Raw genomic sequence first — 7,790 nt, 5'->3', positions numbered from 1 at the left:
TGAGGGAGAGAACTTAGTCGGTCGACTGAAGTAAGGTGACTGACTACTGAATTGCTTTGAGATTTGTACAGATCATTTTTTGGGTATATATATTAAGTTTCTTAATTTTCTTGTTTTTTCAACTACAACAAGGACAATGAAATTTATCGAATAAGCATTGAATACGCAAATTGCTAATGATACTCCACGTTGAACGCTTTTCACGCTCGATTTTGGTACTTTTGTCATCACCTATGTGAGTCCCAGAGCTGCCCGCCTTGGAGGGGAGATTTGTAGTTGCTTGCCTTGCAAAAGAGTCTTGTAGTTTTGCACCCCTCGCAAAGCTTTTCGCTATCGGGCGTTAACTTTATAATTCGGTCATAGGACGATCGTTTGTGCACCTCTCACAGAACTTGTCGTTGTCGGGTGTTAACTTTATAATTCGGGAGCAGACAATCGTCTGCGCACCCATTGTGTTGTCGGGCGTCAATAAATCTCATAGGCCTCTAACGATCGTTAGACACCCCTCGCAGAGCTTGTCGTAGTAGGGTGTTAACTTTATAATTTGAGCACATGACGATCATTTGCGCTCCCCTCGTGAAACTTGACATTGTCTGGTGCCGATACATCCTATAGGCCTTTATTACCCATCGGACGATCTTGGTGTCGTTATTGACGTCTTATATGTTTTCAATTGATCAGACTTTTTTGACATCGTTGTCGGTTTTACCATGGGTTCGAGTTCCCCAAGTGTTGAGGAATCACCTGTAAGAAATGGTAGGCAGAAGCCCCTAGCCACAGTTGGAGAGAAAGGAAACAGATGCAGCTACGATGTGCAATGATTTGCTACAAATAAATGAGAGGATTTAGAATAATCCTTCTAATAAGTGTAAGGAAAAGAGATGAGCATGTCCTCGTGCACGTCAGAAAAAGAAAACTACAAAGTTATTAAAGTAAAATTAAAAATGAATTTCCCCAACTAAAACTAATTGATAAGCAGTATGCATGAGTTTTCCGAGCTCACCCAGTCTTGACCTTAATGACCGTAGGGCGAATTCTTCGTACATATGCTTCTTCGAAATTGAATAGATTAAAAGAAATATTCTTAAATTTATAATGCAAAGAATAATTACTGCATTACTTTAAAACATTAAATTTAAAAAAGTTTCACTTGGATCTCTAATAATATATTCATTTACACCCTTCACTGTGTATGAGTGGTGTGTATATGAATCTTATTTTATTTTTATTCTTATTCTTATTGTTTGAGATAGCTAGCTAGTGGAAAGTCGGCTGCAGCAGGGATGCACGTGAAGCATCGTGACTCACAAATAAAAATAGAGGTTAGATAAAAAACACAAAGATTGGACAATCTATAAGAATTGGTGGTATGCATGAAAATATAAAAAAAATATTAGAATTAGGTGTTATGCATGTAAATATTCCCTCTTCTTCCACGGTCTCAAGATGGAGCAGTACGATCAGTTGGAGGGGAGCTACCGGATGGAGCAACGAGGTGGCCGGGTGGAGTGAGGTGGTCGGTTGGTTATTTGAGGTGACCAGATGGTGAGAAGGTATAGCTCTCTTAGAAGAAGCAAGTTGTAGTCTTTGTGTCGACGTAAGGGGAACATAATTTTCTCAAGCTTTTCTTTCTGTCAACAGTTCGACATATGTTTTGAAAATATACAATCAACTTTCTTTGTCGTCTATGTCATATGGGCATGGGAAGAATCCTTTGTCTGTGATCCCTGGTAAGGATTTACTCGTTGGAGACTATCTTAGGGAGGAACTAGATGAATCGTTTGGCCGTTCTCAACGAACATGGATCTCTGATACAGTCATGGACTACTATGTGATTAGAGGATTGTCTATTGCAGTCTCATGAAGTGAAGTTTTCACTTTGCTTAACTTTGACAGCTTCTGTGATTATTTGCGAGCATCTTTTGGTCAGGAAGCCTTGTGCGATAGTCAGTTTAGTGTGAAGCTTGGAAAACATGTCGTCAGCTAGCAACGGAACTTGGATATGCCCTCATTGCGATTGCTGGTAGGTGACTTGGCGAACTTAGAGCTGCTGAAAAGGAAATATGAACTGAATACACCATCTGGATCGAAGTCTTCCGCATCGTGCACAATGACAAAGCGGCGAAGATTCATCGTGCTTGACAGAAATTCAAACTATTAGGGCAGTGTGTGGTTTATTTGACGTGGAGTTTTCTGGACGTTGTACATCAAGCTGTGCCAGGAAAGTGGCGTTCTCGTCCTCGTCGTACAGAGGACACCATTGTTCAGGATGCCCATTTGCTGGATTTTATCAAATTAGGGCATCATTCAGAGGTGTTGTGATTTTGAGCAGATAATTGTATTCACTGCTTCTCGAAGAATTATGATGTTTAGATAGGCCGACCACTTCTGCCGCCTCATGACTCTCGTTGGTGACGGAACGTCTACTTCGTTACCTGCTTTAGTGAGGGTTAGGGAAACTAAACCCGATTCCGATCGGAATAGTGTTCTTCTGCCCATAGTTGGGCAAAAACATAGAGTTAGCTTCGGTGCCAAGTGTCTCGAGGCTACACCATCGTCGGGTGCTCAAGATCAAGCCACCTCCACACATCATAAGGCATGGCCATAGACATTGGACTGAAGTTCCCGTTAAAACTGGCACTATGCTAGGAGACAAGTGGTCACAAAAAGCAATGCATCTCCCTGGATAAAAAATGAATTCTACAACAAACTCATAAGCTGAAAATCATAAGAATAAAGAAGAAAATCTCAAAAATATTTCTCTTATACTCATTCTAGCCCATGGAATCATCAACACAAAACTATGTGATCCACTCTCAATAAAAGTAGAGAAATTTATGGCCTAATGTCATGTTTGCAGATTGAATATTAGCAGAGAATTAAAATGGGTAACTCAGGTTAGAGGGCCCAGATGGATTAAAGAGATTGACTCGGGATTCATGTAGCTTCGACAATACAAAAAAATAGTTAGCAATGGAGATTTGGGGGCTATGTGTGAATAAGAATTTGGTGTGGATGGTAGATATGTTTCACGTTTTGAGACCATGGTTTTGGTGGATGGTGAATTGGTGAGTTGACGTATCAACAACAGTGTATCATGAAGGCTATCGACAGGCTGAAAATATCCAGGGCGGTCGGTGTAATGACATCTGACCACTGAAGTGGCGGCTGGTGCAGGCTTTTTTCTCTCTTTTGTTCTTCAACTTCAATATCTAGCCTCACATTCACATAAATCAATTTATTTATATGAAAATACACTTATAAATATGAAACTAAAAAAAAGGAAGCATTTACATTCATACCATCAAATTCTTATGTATTTACATATCAAAAGCCTAAATATTACTTTTTTATATACATATCATCTAAATCTTTCATATAACATCAAAGCATCACAAATTTAACATTTAAAAAGTAAATACATCTTTTCCAAAGATCATAAGCTTATTAATAGTAAACTATATTACATCTGGATTTTGGATGTGCAGACAACGACTCAGATGCAACGGAGGAGGGAAATAATCAGACATCCGCTCTCCTCACTGCAGTCGGGCTGTTGTCAACATGTCCAGAGTCCGATTGCAATAAATTTTTTTTTTTATTAATAGACCACAAATATTTATTCTCTTTGAGAAATATATTTTATTTTAACCAAGTTCAAATATTATAATGTTAGAGATGACTTGAGCATTAAAGTACATTTGCGTTTTTCAACTTATTTTAAACATGCTTTTCACTCTAACGTTTAAAATCAAATCATCAAAAAATAGAAAGAAGATAGAAAAAAAAAAGGCCACTTGAAACTTTAATATTTGCAAAAAATAGCATCCTCTTTCATATAATTTTTAAATTCTTACTAAAATATTAAAATTTATAACAAAACTCTACAACAACAATCACAATAAGCTTTTATCCCACTAAGCGGGTTGTGCCATACAAATCATTTTTCTCCATCGTGTCCTATTGAGTAGAACCGTAAAAACGACTTATTGTTCGCGAATAGTTCTTGTTCGGTTCGTTAAGAAACATGTGTTCGATTTGTTCGCTAAACAAACGAGTTATACCCGAACAATTTTTTCTTGCTTTCGATACATAAACAAGCCAAACACGAACTAAGATCGTTCGTGTTCGACACGTTTACAGCCCTACTATTGAGTATCATATTTTTGTTTAATTATAATAAATTTAGATCATTTTTATACAACATGCCAAAATCATTTTAGTTGCAATTCTATTTTTTTAACATAAGTCAAATTTAAAACATCTACTCTAACATAATTCATCAGGCGGTCAACTTTTAGCACGGCCAAAGCAGCTAACCCAACTCTCTCTAATTTCATCTGTCTACTCGAGTTATTCGAACCCTTTTCCGAATATAATCATTTCACCTTTTTAGTAATTAAGTAAGAATTATTAATGCACTTTTAATAATAAATCTATAAAATAAATGATTAAATTAGATATATTTGATCAAAATTATAAATTACTTAATTTTATTCTAAAATAAAAAACTTTTTCTTATAATTTTAATTAAACATTATTTTATTTTAATTTATAAAAAAAAATTGCATCATGAAATTAAACTTGCAAAGTAGGTCTCTTTAGACAATTTTTTTGTCTACTTTTGCAAAGTTTCCAAACCTTTGTTGGTCGCTACCTTTTGGTGTTTGTTCGCACATAATTCAAAGAAATTGCATAGAAATTTGGTTGAAGTGACCAAAATTCTAAAAAAGAGAAAAATAAAAATAAAATAAAATAATATCTTTTTCAAATGAATATTATGTTCAAAGAATGCGACCTCGTGCGCACGTGCCACTAGAAGACGCAAGCTAAGCTTATTGGCTGCTGAGCCTTGCCGCCAAAGGCTCGAACTTTGGTTAAGTAGACATAAGTCATTAAAGTTTATATCATAGGCAGTATTGTCTTTAATATTGACCGTTCAAATTTGTAGGTCTCATAGCTTTTGATGATTTTGTTTTGTTATATAGGGAGATAAGGGTGTGTTTGAATTTTCGGCTTTACATGTTAAAAAAGTTCTCAATAGCACAAGATAAATAATTTAACTCAATAAAATTATGTAACATATAGAGATTAAAGCGATAAATGACAATAAAATTTTTATGTGAAAAACTCGAAAAAGAATAGGACTTGACCCATTCGAATTAGTCAATCATAAAGTTACAAAGTTTTGTGCTTCTGCTTTATTAGAGAAAACAATTTTATAATATTTGTTTGTTTGAGATTGATGAAGAAAAGTAACTTGAGATTCAAGATCCCGACACTGGAGTCGTACAAAGAGAAAAACGATGTGTCCGACCATATAGTCTTGTTTGAGTTGAATGTGTATCTGTCAAGGTTCACCAATTTACTAAAATAACATATCTTCTTTATCACGTTGAGGGAGTCGGCCCTCAAGTGGTTCAATAGATTTCCACCGGGAGTAATCATTTCATTCATTGATTTGAATCAAATATTTGTAGCCTAATTCGTTAGTGCCCAAAAGTCTCAGAAAACTTGCAGGACTTCATACAAATTCATGTGGGACAAAGCTAGAGCTTTCACGCTTTCATCATAGGCTTACAAAAGGAGATGTTGGAAATGTGAGATCTAGAACCAGCGGTTGAACATGCTATTATAGCTCAAAGACAGAAGGGACCTTTCCAATACATGTTGGGTCTACAATGACCAAAGATGCTAGCCAAGTTTTTGGAGCTAGCAAACAATTGCATTTCAGACGTGGAGTATAACACTAATCTCATTTCCAACAGAGCGGAGTCCTCTACCCTTCGCCCACAAAATAGGTCCCCCCAAGGCAAAGCATAGAGATTGAGACATGATCCACATTTTTCCACCAGTCATCGATATGAAGATGTTGGTAACTAATAGTTGCCGATCACTGTAGAGATCGAGACTTCCACATTTTTCCACATCTAGTAGTTGCCGATCAACGTAGAGACTGAGGCATGATCGACAACTTATTATTTGTCCAAAACACAAACTCTTTTCCATTAATTTAGTTCATTCATTAATGTTGGACAACTTTTACTCTCTCACACATACAATCAAATTTAATACTGGACAGTTAAACATGAGAATTACTGATATCTATAAATTCTATGAATTTTATATAATGTGAGCAGGTGTATTTTTAAGATATTTATTCACATAAAACTACAACACTACACTTTCAAAGCAAAAGAACTGTTTATGCAACAACCATTTTTAAACAATAGACTTTCCTCAACATCTTTTAAGCTAATATTTTGTACAACCACAACTGTCTCAAACACACTCTTAATCATCAGGTCTCCTTGCTAGTGTATAGGTCTAAGTATGATTTTTCATAATTGTATTTTAATAAACACTTTCTCATAAAGTTGGGTGGAATTTATTTGATTGTAAGTTAGAGGGATTTACATATATATCAAACAATTCATGTGTATTTACATATATGTCTGACATCTAAGCTTTACTTTTCTACATTTATACCTCTCAAACTTTTATATCACCAATAAATTACCACTGATTTAACCGTTGAAAGTGATGAACATGTTAGATATGGCTCATATCTAGGGAGTTGGAGTTTCTTTTGAAGAGGTGTGTCTCCTGGTGAAAATGAGTGTCTCTTGGAATAAAGGGGGTTGGGAGGAGCGAGGGCATGATTGTAATTATCTGTGGGTTTTATCTATAAATAGATGTGTAACCCTATGGGTATGTAACTTCTCTGAGATAGTGAAACCACCGCTCGCTCCCGAGGACGTAGGCAATTCTTTGCCGAACCTCGTTAAATCTCTGTGTTCTTCTGATTTGTGTCGATTCCTGTTTTTATTCCGCTAATTTCACAATAATTGGTATCAGAGCCTCTTTCGAGGGGAACAGGGGAACAGGAGGAGACCGACACAGAAAGAAGGAAGAAGAAGAGGATCGCGGCGAATTGGAAGATTTGCGACGACGACGAAGAGTTCGGAAGTATTGCGGCAGTTCTTCCGAAGGATTTCGGCAGTTCGCGAAGGCGGAGCGGGAGTTCGCAAAAGGATTTTGGAAGTATTCCGAAGTATTGCGGCAGATTCGCGAAAGGCCAACGAAGAAACAGGCGGAGCAGAAAGAATCGCGCGATCGCGACAGAGGGCTGGTTCGTGCGATCGCGACGGAGGGCTGGTTCACGCGATTCGCGACACCAGAGGGTTTCGAGTTCGAGGCATTTGCAGTCGCGAAAGGAAGTTTCGCAGAGGGTCTTTGGTGCTTGCTAACCGCGGAAGAAGGAGGTTCTTCGCGATTAGCGAGCGGAACAAGTGAAGGCGCGAAGGTTCTTCGCGGGGGATTCGCAGTCGGAAATTGCAAGTGTTACGCGGGTTCGCGGCAGTTGGAATCGCGGTGCTGGGCGAGGCGTGCAGTTTCCCACAGTTATAGTGCGGACCAAAAGGGAGGAAGGGAAAGGAATATTCCTCCTGAATTCCCTCTTGCTGGAGACGGGAAAAGATTTCCTCGGAATTTCTGCGGTGAACGATCAGCATTCCAGAAACAAAAGGATTAAAGGGAATATTCATTTGGATATTTCCTTTGGCTTATCCATTGACTGGAGGATTAATTTCTGGAAGGAGCTCTGAGGTTTGTAAGGGTTCGCCAGTTTCATAAAGAAGAGGAGTTCTAGTTCTACGGTCAAAGCGGAGTTCGTGGGTTTTGGTTCGCGAAGGGCGAAGTGCGAAGAAGTGCGAGGTTCAGTTTAGTGAACCGTCGTGCAGTTTCAGGAAACAGAGGAGTTCGGCAGGTTCAACAATCCGTGGGAAACA

The sequence above is a fragment of the Phalaenopsis equestris genome, unplaced genomic scaffold, assembly GCF_001263595.1.
Source record: "Phalaenopsis equestris unplaced genomic scaffold, ASM126359v1 Scaffold000517, whole genome shotgun sequence".
Taxonomy (NCBI): Eukaryota; Viridiplantae; Streptophyta; class Magnoliopsida; order Asparagales; family Orchidaceae; genus Phalaenopsis; species Phalaenopsis equestris.
The sequence above is the reverse complement of the archived record's forward strand: the minus strand, read 5'-3'. Positions refer to the sequence as shown.